This window comes from Dermacentor andersoni, chromosome 3 (genome assembly GCF_023375885.2).
Source record: "Dermacentor andersoni chromosome 3, qqDerAnde1_hic_scaffold, whole genome shotgun sequence".
In the NCBI taxonomy this organism is placed as follows: Eukaryota; Metazoa; Arthropoda; class Arachnida; order Ixodida; family Ixodidae; genus Dermacentor; species Dermacentor andersoni.
In genome coordinates, this window is record NC_092816.1 from 157867461 (window position 1) to 157884060 (window position 16600).

Genomic DNA, 16600 nt, shown 5'->3' on the forward strand with positions numbered 1-16600 from the left:
GAAAAGTGGTGGTAAAGTCGCTAAGGAAGATTTTGGCTTTTATTAATAAATAGATGAAGTTGTCCGATGCCAGGATTCAAGGAGAGAAGCCCTAGCACAAGAATTCGTTTTTACTTAGTCAGCCTACGTTTACTTAAATTCATACTAATTAGTCAGTCTACGTTTACTTCAATTCATAGCACTTAGTCAGCCTGCGTTTACTTCAATTCATACTGCCACCAGCGCTACGAGTCTCACACTTCGTTTAATATTCTAACATGTTTGCTATCGCGTTCACTGCTTCGCGCTTATGGCGAAACTGTTCCATATTTTAGAGGTTAGAATCGTTCAAATTGTGCCGACATCCCGGTACACTGTAAACACAAATGAGCCCATATGGGCGTTTTAACAGTTGATATGCCATTTTTCCCCCCTAGCTTAAAATGAGTACGCCCACGAGAAGAAGTAAAATAAGCTAGAACCATTATTATACCCCCGACCCCATTTGAAGGGGCATTGCGGTTGTAAAATGGGGGTTTTCAAGGAATAACGGTGGCATAGGGGAAATTGAGACGAGCCAAACAGAGAAAAGAATAACTCAGCCTTGACCAACAAGGCAGTCAGCCGCAGCGACAATTTCAGTAGGATTATTTCTGCAGTCAGATTCGAAATATCCCGCGCAATGTGTGTCGGCGCTGTTTTTCTGTTCGGAGTAGCCGCGCCTTGGTGCTGCAGAGGACGCCGAAGTCGGAACTACGCGCGGATGAACACCAGCCTTCGGAGCGCGCGCGCGCGCGTTGAAGCAGCTTTCAGCGACGGCCATTCGACCAGCGACGGCACATTCTTCTACCGTGGTTGATGTTTCTCACTGCTTTGAACCCCCAAGACTCCACGGTAAGTGACTTTGAACGATTATTACATGTTCTATGAGTGTGCATGTGTTCTAAGTGAGGAGACGCGCTGATATGACTTGTTGAAGGTCTCGATACAACATGGCGCGACAGTTGACCGTCCAGAACCATTTTGCACGATCACTGTGTTTCTTCGAGCTTTGTCGTAATCGGGGCGACTTGAGTGCTCAGAGTCAAGCGAGTGTACTTAAAAATTAGGATTTTATATAATGAGGGACTTTGCCGCGTCTTTAATTGGGCGGATGTGAGCATTCGACATGATCCCCGAAGCGCAAGCCACTACCATAATAGTTACGTGCAGTGCGAGGTGAGCTAAGCTTCGCCGCCTAACCGCGGCCTGAAAATGTGGCGGCTCGTTAAGGGCTTACTGCGGTGCGCGTGTGTGAGTGTTTGTACAGCGATCATTTGAGCGAGAACCGGCGGCGCTTCTTTGTGCGCGGTATCTGCTAGCTGGCGCGTACGTGGCGCCAATCCCCTAGCTCGTGCGATTGTGTGCAGTAGGTCGCCCACTTAGCGCGCATTGTGCAGATTTGCCAGTACGCTCCTTTCTATCGTCGGTGTCTCTTCGCGCCCACGTCGTTGATTGTGCAGGCAGTGCGCGACTGCGGCACGTAGCATGTAGAGCCTGCGCCCGTCGACTTTGATCTACGGGCGTGAAATGTTGGCGGCGCGTTTGTGGTATTAAAAGCGTGTGGTGAGCTTCCAACGGCACTACGGGTCAACGCCGCATGAGCTGCCGGTCAGAGTATAAGAACCTCTTTATTGTTAGCGTACTGCTTGGTGGTAACAGGTGTCCTGCTTGGGTTCAGATTACTGGATACGCCGTCACTTGAATCTCGGCGGCCGGAGCAGGTGAGTAGTACCAGTGGCGCCGGCACCTTGGCCGGCAGAAAACGGTGCCCGTGCCGTGACGAGATATATCAATTTACGCGATAGCATTGCCGGTGATAGGTCATACGGGCGCGTCGCTCCATGCCTGTGTTCTTTGCTGAGGCCGCCACTACGCCTGCGGTGCACTTACTGCGTTATATCTATATAGTCGATGCTTGTGCAATGTTGTTATTCAACAGCTGGCGCTGTGCTCTGGATACCTGAACTTGTTTAATGTTTAATTACTTTGCTGCTGTGCCATTGCCTATTGGGTACAGATATTTAGTATTGAATTCTAGGTGCGAAATTAACACAAAGAAGTTGCGCTTTTCAACTCAGGATCATATCACACATCACAGCGTCATCCTATATTGCACGAGTATTAATAACAAAATTTCTGTTGCTGGTGAAAAAAAAAAAAGGGCAGACCGATCAACCTGTAACCTGTATCTGTGAGAAAAATGTGCTTCAAGTCCGCGATTGTCTATAAAAAAAGGTACTACCTTGGTATTGAATGTCAGTAACACTCATAAGTTATGCATCCTTTTGTGTGAAATAATCTGTCTTAGAAGCCATTCATTGTAAGGGATCAGTAAATATCTCATAGCTTAAGTAGTGCATATGTGCATGGGTTGGGCAAAGGTATTGGTTTGTAAAGAGCAAAGCCATTAAGATATAAAATATTAGCAAGCTTAGTTTAACAATAAGCTGACGAATATACAAAACCTAATGTAGCAGCAGATGTTCACCAAGATAAGCTTGTGACCAGCTTTTTTGTGTTCTGTGTGATCACTGTAGTGTCAAATTTTTCATTTTTATTTCAGGACTGCGGCTGCGGTCGTTTCATTGCCAACTGTGAGGATGAAGCAGCTTCATGGCCGGAGATCGGGCGCCTCCCATCAGTTTCCCTTTTCAGCAATAGAGGCCTTGGTATGCTCTTACCTAGAGTTTGCTTTTTTACCCTGTATGTTTTGAGCGCAATGGCTAGTTTAGCGGCATTACTTAGAGTGATTGGTGTGACACCTGTTCCATAGGAGGTATGCAGGTTATCCCACGTAACTCTAGCAAACTTTTAAAAATATGAATATGCCATCTAGCTGCACAGAACCTATGTAATGTTGTTTCCTGTCTCTTGGAAATACTTGGATTTGCTGCATTTTGCCTAATTACCTAATTAGTCTTAATCAATTAATCAACTTCTCAAATGTAATTAGATAAAAAGTCTCAATTATAATATTGTAGAGCAACGTGAAAATTTCCCAGTACAGCTATCTGTGGCTCAATATGTGCTACATAATGTGTTTTTAGAGCGTGAAAGAAGCCTGAGAATCTCGCAAAGTGCCTTGAGTATGTTTCTGTGTGACAGCGCCTGTGTTGTGTTCTTCCTTCAGTCCTCGTCTTTTGCGCTGTACTAACAGTCGACCTCGAGTGGCCATTCCCGTGGCAGTCTTGCATGTATTGAGTGCTTGCCCTGTATAGGCATGTGTGTTTCCAGTAAGCAAAAAATACTGAAGGAGCCCAACGTGATGTATTTCAGGACAAGTGTATGATGTAAATTACTATGTGACAATAAAATAAACTGAAACAAGACTTCACAGTAGAGGTATGCAGGTGTGTGCATCAGCATAATGATGAAAACCTCATGCAAGTTTAGAAAAATATTCATTAAGTTAGTTTCTGTCATTCTTCTCTGTCACATTATTATTGCAAAAATGTGCTCTCTAGTATTGCACGATTAAAAACACAGTTCAAACACATCATTTGCTGGAACTTTGACATTCATAGCAACATAAGAGGAATGGTTAAAAATTTGCTTTGCTTCTCTGACCTTCATTTTAGGTCTTTCTCATGTTTGCTAAGCTTCTTAAACTATCATAGACCCCTTCCAGGGTTTACAGGCAGCTTGAGCACATTGTGCCAGATTGTGGAGAAGCTGCAGAGGTCGCAGTGTGTATAATGGTGTGCGGTAAATGCAAGTTTATTGCAAGATGCATTATGCTCAGTACCAATTATATTAAGTTATAACTTTAGCAAAAATCTCTGTTTTCCAGATATATATCAATGTGTCTCCAAAGAACTGCACTTTTTAAAAGAGTTGCTCATTCTCTGTCTACTGTTCGGTGTTGTTAAATGCATGTATGTTGGACAGCATAGTGCTTGGCCTTCAGCTGAAGGTAGTAGTGCAGGTAGTAGGTAGTAGTGTAGAAAGTGGTAGCAGTAGTAGCTTTATGCATGTGCATAAAGCTGCAGTAAGTCAAATGTGAAAAGATAAGGGCTAATACGATACAGCCATGTAGCAAAATTTACACAAGCAAACTGTTTGATGCAATCCCTAGGAAACTAAGCAAAAATATAAGAATGTGCTTATATGATAAACAGTACCTATGTTTCAGGCGCATGGCCTTCTACCGCCATATTCCATAACAGTTCATTATTTAACACTTTAAATCTACTTGCCCTGTTTATGTCTAACTGCTCTAAATTCGAAAATTTTCATTGATTGCACTATGAAGGTTTTGGCCGTGGCTTAAGTTACTGCCAGAATTAAATTTATAGTTGTGGCCGTCCTATGGGTGATAACAAAAAGCCATTTTGGAACCAGGTGACTGTTATGCAGTATGCTAAGTGTGCGTATTAGAACAGCCACTTATATTTTCATTGTAACCATGTATAAAGTATGTATGTACACATCTCGAAGCCATAGACTGTGTACTGTTAATTGGAGGTGTTATTGTGTGGAGTAGGTTTTTTTGTAAGCATTGTCTAGAATTTGCACTACATTAAGGTGTAGTGAAGCCAAGCGAAAAATATTGACAAAATGGCTAAAGTACATTCTTAAGAGTATTAAGCGCACTTAGATGACTTTACAGCATGTAGTAAAACAAGAATGGGAACTGAAGTGCTTAATTTTTGTTCATTATTACCATATGGCACCAACATGCAATGAAGACAAAAGAGGAAGAGAAGTGAAGTGCACTAAAGGGCAACTCGCTCCTGATGGGAGCTGCATTCACATCTACATGATGCATGCAATCTTTGAGTTATAGCAGCAGCTAACCACCTGTTCACATTGTTGCACATTTGTATTGTTTATGTACTAAGTCTGGCCCTGGAAGTGTTAAGCAGTGCCACTTGTGGCATTGGTGCTGCATGCAAGACATCCTTCTAACCACAGGTGTTATGTATTATGTAAACCTAAGTTCTTTTAAATTCATGTAACCCACAAAAGTTCCATTTGAAAGGATGTGCCATATTCGCCACCATTGCCATGAGTAGCATTGGCTGACAGTCACAGGGCGAGACGTTAACCTTGCTCAGCTATTATGCAAAACTATTTTACATACAAATGTGGTAATTAGTATACATGCCGAAAGCCTCACAGAATAAAATTTTTTATTCGCATCTTACAACGATTGTTATTTTGCTTTAACTCAGGAGGCCTTTCTACCTGCGTTGCATCCTGTGGCTGGACCACTCCCACGATCTCGGCAGAATCGTTACACAGGTGTGTTCTTTTGTGATTCTCAGTACTGATATTTTCTAGTTTACATTCAATGTAAATGCACAGATCAAATGAAAAACAGGTTAAAAGATGAGCTCACAGGCACTGTATCCAAATGTTTGTTAGGAAGGAAAATCTTTTTTACAAGTTGTCATTATAGCAACACAAGAGAGTGTGCACATCACACCACCAGTACCTAGCAAGCAACAGCATTATACCGTAGAAGAAGCCAAAACATCAGGCGAAAACCTGTACTAAACTAGGGACTGCATTAAGACCTTTTCGAGGCTTAAACTATTTCTTGGGTTACTCTGTCTAATTGCTTGAACTGAACTGACGTGTCCTGCAAAACAATTTGTATTCACATTTGATACAATCTGCAGCAAAATATGAACAAAGGGCTGCAATACTCTAAGGGCCTACTATTGAAGTTGCAACCAGTCTTCCCAGTGTACTGCAGCCTCAGGAACATGAAATGTGGTACACTGTACCACATGCACACACAACAAATTTTAATCCATGGGCATCTGTACACTGTGCTTGTGCAGGACTGCGCAACTGGCTGTTTATTCGTGACTGAAACAGCTACGTACATCAAGACTGTATTGGGAAGCCACCATCTTTTTCAGTCAGTGTAACAGTCCATGGCTTTATGTGGCCCCTTGGTCGAAAAGGAAAGGAAAAAGTGTAACAGTCCATAAACATATGGATTTCCATGAGCATTTTGTCTGCCACACTTTTCTTTGTCGTTTTTTTTGCACTCCAGCTTTGATGGCTGCAAGACACTTCAGGCTGGCTGAAGAGACAGTGGTAGCCTAGTAGGTGGCCTCACAAAGTTGTTATTTTGATTTTTAAGAGCCGACTTGCTTTGGACAATGCTGAATAACACATCAAAAGGCACGGGATTATTGACAAGGTTAGAATGACTTTGAAAGAAGTTTAAGGCTTCTTTTAAACTCTGATCTGTCTGCTGAGACCAAAGCATGTCAGCTTTTAATGAAGCAATGTTCAGGTTGGAAAGCTGCAAGGCTGTGTGGGTACTCAAACACCATCATTGCTTCATATAGCTGAAGTTGCTGTGACATCAAGGCAGAAGGAAATGACATGACAAAGGAAAGGTTGGTCGACAAAGGACTCATTGGCAATTATGTAGGTTCAAGGGCTATTGCACTGAGTAAGAAAATGTGTTCCTGATACAGTGTGAACAGTGTTAATGCTGAAGAACAAACTGGCACCATCTCCCCAGTCCTACACAAGCACGTGCATAGAAAGGGATGCCTGTTGGCCTTGAGGGCCACCACTGGAGGGATCACCTGCTATCGCTATGACATAGAATGTGACATCAGATGACTATAGTTCACACCTTTGCTGCAGCTCGCTGGCTGGGCAATTGAAGCCTTGATTGTAAGTATGAAAAGTTTCAATCACAAGGTGGCAATTTAGTTGCCAACTCTTACAGCATGGTTCACTACTCAGTGCTGCAGTGCTGGACGTATTTGACCAAGCCTGGTGCGAGTTCTCATGAGTACCCATGTTCAAGCTGCCGCTAGATACTTAGTTGATAAAGTCACTGAAAATGAAATTTGGTCATCGAAAGAGTCATGAAAACAATGCACACAAGGCTTGTAGCGTGCTTACTTGGTATGACCTCAGTCAAGACACCCTGTGTAGAGATGCTGGCAAAAGTGCAGCAGAAGTGTGGATTGAGGAGACAAAAATATAAGCTGTTCAAGTTCCACATATAACAAATTGATAATAAATCGCCGTTCAGCAAGAACTCCGGCAAAAAGGGCAAGCCGCACTCCCCACAGCGAATGCTATAAAAACAGTACTGTTATTGCAGCAAAATTGCCTATAGCTCTTTTGATAGCTTGATAGCTGGTAGCTACTTCATGGTAGCACTTGATAGCTGGTATCACACAATGTTTTCTATGCCACGGAAATATTCCAGCACGTGGGGGCCACAATTCTCCTAGAGGCCAATACAGACACAGGTTGCCAGCAAGCATGGACTAAAGATTTTTCCGTTTGCATTGATGTAGTCTACCACATTTTGTTTTCTTGGGTGCACAGTCACACTGGGGTAACAATTTTCTGCCTGAATATTCATCGCAGGGAGCACTGCAGCCAGCTGAAGCGAGTTTTTTGTTCACACCTTGCCACAGATGCGGCAAGATGTAGACTTGACCCATTTTTCTAGGCACATTTGTTGGGTTCAAGAAAGAACACAGAGTAGCTTAAGAACTTTATTCCTTCTAAATTTAAGGCGTGGGGCCAGGTATTAACCATTGTTTTAAGAATTTTCCCAAACCGGGAAAGATTCTTTCTTGAAAGTCTTCTCATATCAGCTTGATACAGTCCCTGGCTTAGTATGGGTGCATGTGCTGTGGCTTTGTTTTAGTCTGTTTAAAAGGTCGTTTTCCTTTTGAGTGTTCCAGTCGCAAAGAAATCACAAATATATTTTGATTTCAGGAACCCTTGTGACATTACATAATTCCTTTACATGTTTGCAACCAAGCTTATTTTTTAAACACATGCCTTTCTTTCAGCATGAAAAAAACATCTTAGATGAAACAAGGCAAAAATGGCTGCTTATGCATTTGTACGATATTCCAACTGAGAGGGGTGAAAAGTAATAAAATGTTCTACTTTCATAATTTTTCTACCATGTGTACAACATTTCCTAATAGGCATGAAGAAAATTCACTTTTATCACTAGCCTATTACAGAAACAAAAAATGACAAACTGAGCTTTTAAGGGGGCCCTCAGAAGGGCCCAGTCCGTGCGTCTTCTTTTCTAGCGCCATGGCTGTGAGCGCAGCTGAGCACATCTGGAGCCTGCACACCCTGTTCTAGAGGTGATCTGCTGCGTGTGGAAAGACTAGACGTGCTGATATGGCGTGGTATTATGTGCACAGTCTTCCCCCGTGTTTAGTACACGGGGTTGCATAATCTGTAGTTTCAGAGATGCATTGAAGTTTGATACAGACAAAGCATTCACCTCCACTGCCAGCACTTTTCATGATGGTGTCGTTCCACTGTGTGTGGCAGTATCAAAGAGGACAGAGTGGATGCAGGGTGGATGCTACCTATGTGAAGGTATCGTTAACACACCGTGAAACCGTATCTTTGGTCGCCGACTCTCAAATTCAAAATTTTTTTCTCATTCAGATTTGTGTTTTCTGACTGCGGCCCTTTCCGTGGGAAAACAATCCATTTGCAAATGTACTTATTTGACTAAACGGTCGAATCTGAGTACAACAAACCAAATTGCTGATTTTAGTGCATTCGTTATGTTGGGGTTCCTTTGTATATGACTCCAGGAAAAGCCGACCATTGTCTGCTCACACTCCGCCGCGCCCGCCCATATAGGAATAAACTTAATTTTGGTTGGCCACGATGCTTATTGGTGTAGTAGCTGTCGTGTGTCCACCCATACACATTTTGTTGGCTTCCCGAAAACCTCAAAGAACAGCGGTATTTTGCTTATGTGCATTCACTAATCAAATAAGTACATGTTTGCTAGAATCCCCATAATATTGAGTCAGCTGGTCTGCTTGAAAATGTTCAAAATATGGCAGTTAGATTTGTAATAGGAAGTCATACTAAAAGGCTTTGTATTACTGAGAGTAAGGGTAAGCTGCAATGGCAGGATTTAAAAGACTGGGAAATCTCTTCAGTTAAGATTATTTCAAGCATATACTGTTCCAAACATGTAGAGATAGAGAAATTCATATCAGGCTATCATCATACCTCACAAGAAAGAGATTACACTAAAAAGGTTTATTAATTTCCTTTACTTATAGGTGATGCCTCACATTGTTTTTTCCTTGGACCAAAGGGACTGCAAGGTTTTTCAGCCTGCAATTGTTTGCATAGTTTTCAAAGATAATTCCCTCCCTGCTTTGTGTGCTTGATTTGAATGTAAGTTACATTACACAGAATGTATACCCCCCCTGCAATGCCAGTACAGGCGAAGCAGGTACTAAATGAATAACCACGAAAGGATTTTGGAGTGAGCAAAAATGGCATGTGCAATAGATATGCGTAGGTGTCCCGTTGGTGTTGCTGTCAAACAAGAAATTGGGATATTGAGGAACTGAGCAAAGTAACTACATGTGTGCCTGCCAAACTATAGCTGTCATTTACACCTTGATTGTGACTTAGCTACCAAAAGAAGTTTTTTTGTCTTGTTCTTTTTCTGTTAAAATGTACTTTTTTCTTTGTCTACTTTCGTTTGGGTTTTTGTAGCTATATCGTGCACATGTGACCAATAATGCCGTGTGGAAGTTAGTGGTTGTTGGTATTTCTCACTGCCTGTCGTTTGTTCAATGTGTGTACTAAAGTCAATAGAGCACCAACCAGTATAACCTAGTGTGTTGAATTTGTTTTCTTGTTTTAGTACAAATGATCTGACTGGTTATGTGCCCAAATAAACAATTAGATTATGAAAACAAAGTTCATCAGAACATGTCATGCATTTTACTTATAATTACCCTTTTTCAACTGCAGAACCCACATTAAGGCATGTAGATTTAAGTGGAACAAGTCTTTTTGCAATCCTTAGTTCTGAATAGGTGAGAGCAGTGCTAAGGGCACAAAGTGAGTCCACATAGATAAATGGCATGGTGCACTGTGCACTGACTAATAATTGATGTGTTTTTGCAACAGACAAGCAAATAAATATCCAGTAATGCCTTGTCAGAGGCACGAAAGCACATAAAGAGGCAGGGGGTGGTCAGATACAAATGTGCCATGGTTTCAGGTTTGTTAACAAGCATACCACTTTTCTGTAACTTCTGAGAACAGGTGCTGCACTGACACATTATTCTTTTTTTTTCTTGTTGTTATTTTGTGGGATTTGATTAGTTTCTGGGTTAATGGTTGCTGCTTTCGCTAACATGTTGCACTTATGAAATTTGGGCTGTCATCTGCACTGTTTACAGTGTATGTACTCTTATGGTCACATTATAGTGGTGCTTAATCGTGAAGGCTCTCATTCAAATATAAGCTTGTCTGGTCTACATATGCTTTCCTTCATGCCAAAGGAATAAGATATACTATGTTTATGTCAGAAGGAAAGAAATTGAGACTGGTGTCTATTATTGCACATAAATCTATGCTTAGTTGCGTTAACATTTTTGCATAATTTCAACAACTTATTTAGTGCATTTCTGTAACATTCACACTCTTTCTTATCCACTTAGGTGTAAGGAAAAGGCAAAAAAGTGAAGCATTGCAGTGGATTTAACTTAATGCTCTTGATTCTTGTTATCTTCTTGATAGCTTTTCTATTTGGAAGAGCATATGCACAAAAGCATGTTTTGACCAAATAGGCTGCTGTTTGGGAGGCTTTGCAAGCACCACTATAACGTGACAAAAGCAGTGTGTGGCCATTTGGTTATATAAATTCTGGTGTAATGACACCACAAAAAGTAAACAAAGATATGTACGCACATGACACAAGCACCGGATCTCACTTCAAGCTTTAAAATAAGGAAACAGGCAATATTTAATAACAGGTGGAGACATGATGTGATGATATCTGTTAAAAGAAATTCTTTATGCAGTGCAACTAATGGATCACTGATACATTCGTCATACTTTTTAAATGTTGCAAGCCACAATTACCTTGCATGTTGTCAGGTCGTAATACCTGGCTACAACGCAAGTTTTGTGGAACACAGGACCGCAGTCACATTCGTTGCAGTATTTAACATTGTGTGATGGAGGATTGTTTCACACGGATGACTCATACTCCCTCAATTTCCCTGATTTCGCATTAATAGAGCATCCCATCTGTCCAATGTAGGCACGGCCTTATGATGGCAGCAGACTACACAACGCTTGCGGCCTAGCTCACCAACCACAACCAACCTTTTCCTTTTTTTGGCTTCTGCCTTTTATTACAGCACAAAACTCTCCTAACAAGGGCCTGAGAAAACAATGATTTGCGCAACTAAATTAGGCATGAATATGGAATATAATGAATGAGATGAAGTAAAAAAGTGGTTGCAGTTGTTTCGTATGCATTTGTAATTTTCATGGGTAATTGTGTAGCTGGTCTCTACGGGCAAAAATTTTTTTTCTGTATGAAACATGTGATGAGAGATTTGCTCTGATGAGAAAAAAAGACAAGCCAGGAAAACAAATTAATTTGTTGCGTGCAGCACAATTTGCAGGCGGTGCACTGTGCAACGGAGGTTATGTACAGTCAGCCATTCCCATCCAGTCATGCTTGCATTGCATACACACATTGTATTAATTTGAGATTGCGGCTAATGAAGTTTGTGTGGAATAACTCTCATTCGCACATAGTGATGCACTGCAAAATAGATTGGTTCGTTCCTGTGTTCATCAAAACTTGTAGCCAAAAATTATGAGCAGATGTACATAAGATAATTAAGCTTTGGCAGATTAGCACGAAAAGGACAAATGCATCAGTAATTCTCAGCTACATTGCACAAAGAATTTGTTTTTGAATTAATGACATCACTTCCTGTCACTATGTGATGTATATGATGTCTGTTTTCTTATTAAAGCGAGAGTTGAGGTTAGGCACTTGTGTCCTGCATGTCTTTGTCTTCGTTTGCTTCTGTGGTGCCATTACACCAGAATAAGTCCATGACAGGAGCTGCCAGTCTATGCAGTTATACTACATTGGGCTCAGTACGCCTGGCGGCCTGAATGTGACGAGTGCGAAGTAGCAGTAAGAACTTCAGAAGGGTAGAATTTTGTGTCGGTGGTGCATATTACAGTATGGTGAAGCGCTGTAGATGGAACAGTGTGAGGCGAGACAGATGGGAAAGTGCTACAGACAACTGTGAATGTTTACTGGAAAGTTTCGCTGCAGCGGGACAATGCATGCATTATCCTGGTGCAGCAAAATTTGCCAATGTTCATAGTTGTCAGTAGTACTTGCCCATCTACATTACACTTCACCGTACACTAGTAGCAGTAACAACATAAACCAACTGACCCGAGCAATAATGAAAGCCCACAGAATTGCCAAATTGTAGGAGAAATGTTTCAGTGTAACACGTGTTTTGTTAACTGACAAGCAAATGGCATACATGTCTGCGAACCGATGATCAGATGCATTTTTCATGCACATACATTATTTTGTACAACTGCTTCCTGCTTTGGTTTTTTATGGCTTTTAGGAAGCATTCCAAAGTACTTAACTGTTTGTCTGTTCTAAAATTGAATCTGTTCTCAGCCAGCACTATGTGGCATTACTGCATAAGCCCTTACTTCGTCAGTGTCCTTCGCACTGTTCCCAACTAAATATGAATAACCAAATAACCATGTTTTTTATTTTCAGATTATGAAGAAAATACTCTTAATATGTATTTCATTAGAAAAATTTTCTCAATTTTAGGAAGAAGTCTGGCTGGCCCCAAGCCTGGTGCAAAATGAAGAAATGGCACTCCACATCAATTCATGTTTACTTGTCGTCATAACCAGTCTGTTAGCTTAATTTTTGGTTCTTCCTATTGAATTCTCAAGAAAGGTACCAACTCTGTCATTCACTCTGCAAACAAATTTTTGCACTTGGGGATGCAGCCATGCACAAAGCCTTTGAGATCATTAATATCTTTATTTTTTAAAGAAAGTGCAGCTGCTGCGTGGAGCAATAGGTTGAATAAGACGAGGGTAAATGAAAAGATGGCGAAATTAGTCATCAACAGTTGTCCAACAAAGGAAGTCTCAAGCTGGAGGCAACATCTTTGCAAGAGAACCAAATGGCTCCAGCCTGAGACATTCGTTGTTCAACCTGGCAAGTCTCCTTCTCTAAATATTTCCTCTAGCCTGAGACCTATATCCATTCCACCACCCTTGACCAACAATACACCTATACATTTGGCAACCCATGGAAAGGTAGCAAATTCACATTCAAGGAAAGGGAATGTAGTGTGCACCCTGGAAGGTAGCATGAACAGTATTTTATTTACTTAATGAAATGCAGATTTGCTATCCAATTACTTTATTTTGATCCCCGTTTTATAATTGGACAGCATGGTTCCTCAGAGAGAATAATAATTCGAAGCTCACACAATTTTGCTCCTTTATGTCCGTTAAATCTGTCCTGGTTGCTACACTATCGGCCCTGTCTGCAATTGCGTAGCAGTGTTTTGAGCATGCATCCAAATTCAAAAGAATAGTTAGGCTTCTACCTCAGAATGTTTGCTACTGTGTTGCAGCTCGAATTCTATGTCTGGGTGGTCACTGTGATGCCATGTGCTTTTTAAATAAGACCAATATGCTATTTGAAGGGCAATTAAATGCAATCTCAAATGACCTCAGCTCGGGGAATGACACAATTGGAGGTCAATGTGATAAGGAGGATTTGATTTCTGAAAACAAGGCACTTAAACGGGAGAAAGCATGCCTAATTTCGTATAAAGATGCTGCTTTTGGATATGATCAGGGAAGGTACTTGTTCGTGGCTGCATTTGCAACATGTTACATTGCTGGCTTCATATATTGCACTGGGTACAGTGAAATGTTGCTGCTTGCACAATATTCAACTAAACATGGTAGCCATGCTAATGTGTCCATGCAGAACACAACTCATCCACTATTATGGACTACAGTGGAATCTCGATAAACGAAAATCGCTTCGAAACTGCCGCTTAAATAGGACACCATCCTGATAATTGGTTGGCTCTCTGCAATGTCTCTCAGTAAATATAATGCCTGGTAAATGGAACCAATTTCCCTGGCACCTTGAGGCTCCATTTAAAGAGCACCCACTATAAAAATATAGGGGGGATCGTGTTTGGAACTTTCGTAAATGTAGTCTTAAACAAAACCGCATTTCAGTGGGAGCGAAATGCAACAGCACCTGTGTACTTAGACAGGTGCATGTTAAAGAACCCCAGGTTGTCCAAATTAATTCGGGTTACTCGCTATGGCATGTGTCATAATCAGAAGGTGGGTTCTGGTTCGTAAAATACAATAATTTTTAATAGCTTGCTCAGAAATCCAGCACTAAATTATGTACCTTGTTTGTGTGATGAGTCCCAATTTCTTAATTTAGTACTTTGACATTTATCATATTTGTGTGCTAGTCCATGCAAAATACCACTGATCGGCCTCATTATACCAGCCACTGTTAATTAGGAATGGCTTAGTCAAGCAACTTAAACTTACAGCACAAACACCTAAGACGAACCACAAAAGGAAGATACGACACACACTGGTGCTAACTTCTTTATTTCTTCGTCGTCGATGCAATATAAACCCTAGGCCACACTACCGCGCAGGCACTCAGATTACATTACAGAGATCTGCCAAATTATCACATACGCAAGCGTAGGAAGTCAAATTCAGATGGATGCAGGGACAAAGATATCTTACCAATGCAATTATCGCCCTGCCTTTCTTGTGGTAAGCCTCTAAGGCAAGCCGCACATGCTCATTCTTGCTTTTGCCAAGAATTGACGTCCCATCAAGTTGTGCCTCACAATTGTTGCAAGAGTTCATATGCGCACCAAGGTGCGCTCCTCTATCTACATTTTTGTTTACTTGTTGCGCATGTTCCCTGAGTCGCTCATTGATGCAATGCCTTATCTAGCCAAGCTATGTCTTAGCACATGAGAGTGAATTGTATAAACCACGCCGACCGCGCACAACATGTATGAAGCATCATGCCGAATTCGGCGTCCTCTGCCCTCTCCGCAGGTGCGGGAGCATAGCTTTAAAAGCTTGTTCGGTGCAGAAAACGCCAAAGGAACACTATGCCTGCAAGCAATTTTCTTGAGTTGATAGATGACCTTATGTGTTTAAGGGACCGCGCAGGGAACATGCACAAAAAGTAAACAAAAATGTAGATAGAAGAGTGCACATTGTTGCGCATATAAACTCTTGCAAAAATTGTGAGGCACGACTTGATGGGACGTCGATTCTTGGCAAAAGCATGAATGAGCTTACGCGGCTTGCCTTAGAGGCCTACGACATAAAAAGGCAAAATGATAATTGCATCAGTGACATAGCTTTGTCCCTGCACCCATCTGAATTTGAGTTCCTACGTTTGCATATGTGATAATTTGGGAGATCTCTGTAATGTAATGTGTGCGCCTGTGCAGTTGTGTGGCCTAGGGCATATATATGCATCGACGACGAAGAAATAAAGAAGTTGTCAGTTAGTGCCAGCGTGTCGTATCTGCCTTTTGCGGTTCGTCTTAGGTGTTTGCACTGTAAGTTTTAAGTTCAGAATTATGTGCCAACTAGGCCAAATGAAGTTTTACTCTTAGTCAAGCAAGCTCAATATATAGTCTGTGCAAAAGTGTGGAGCGTCAGTACAAAGTAACAGTTCAAACACATGGCTCTGTAGTTACAGTTCAGTATGAAACGAGATAAGATTTCTTAGCATTTCTTTCATTTACTAATTTCATTGTATTAGGACATGTAGAATACTAGCAACTGGCATGCTTACAATGTACAGTGCTCTTTTTTAAAATCCAGACAATTGTTTTACTGGGGCAGAAATGTGCTTTCTTTTGGGCCCGGAAGTGAACATATTATATTTCTTACATTTGGTGTAAAATAAATTTTCTTCACTGTCAGTGTGTGTCTCGTGCATTTTTCCTTTCAGCAAGTAGCAACTGCTCTCGAAGGCGTTTGCTGGCCTCGGAGGCACTGCCGATAAGCTAGGACGACTGTATAAAAGCTTTGCAAAGAGGGGCTCTGTGATCAGCGAAAGGGAAAAAAAATGACGTGCGGTGACGGGTTCATTCGCCATTGGACCACGTGTGCGCGTGACTTGGTCGATTCAGCGGTGGCCCTGTGCCGTCGATTGGACCACGTGTGGCGAGCCCGCGGCGAAATGCTTCGTGGCGGTACGCCGCGCCTATGCAGCAGCAGACGGAACACCGCAGGCCAAGGTGTCGGACGCCGGCGTTCGCTCCGAGCAGGTGCGACGCCTGCTCGGGTGGCAGCTCACGGACGGCCGAGTTCCCTTGAGCCTTGATCGCCGGCGTTCGACATTTCGGCCTGCGGTGTTCCGTCTGGTACTGCGTAAGCGCGTGACCCGCGCCACCATGCATTTCGCTACGAGCTTGCCGCACCTAAACTAAAATGCCTTTAATTCCTTCACAATACTCCCATTGTACCTCCCAGTCAAATAGGGGGGGGGGGGGGGGGTGAAGTGGGCGTATACGGTACCCCCGTTGTGTGCCCAATTAATGCCCACGTCAATGGGAGTTTTATCGTACGCCCTTTCAATGGGAGCAAAAAGATGTACAAAAGGGAATGCGCTAGAGGACAAGCAAAAAACGCCCATCTGGGTGTTTTTTTGTTTACAGTGTAGCAATATCTTCCAGGACGTCTGCGA

General features: G+C 42.0%; 1 long non-coding RNA gene across 1 annotated transcript; it reads left to right on the forward strand.

Moving 5' to 3' along the window:
- Positions 1–738: 738 nt before the first annotated feature.
- LOC129383103 (uncharacterized) lies at positions 739–15833 on the forward strand. The gene is made up of 4 exons (XR_008611034.2): positions 739–873; positions 2585–2690; positions 5196–5265; positions 12644–15833. It is a non-coding gene; the product is annotated as an uncharacterized lncRNA (long non-coding RNA).
- The last annotated feature ends 767 nt before the right edge of the window (positions 15834–16600 follow it).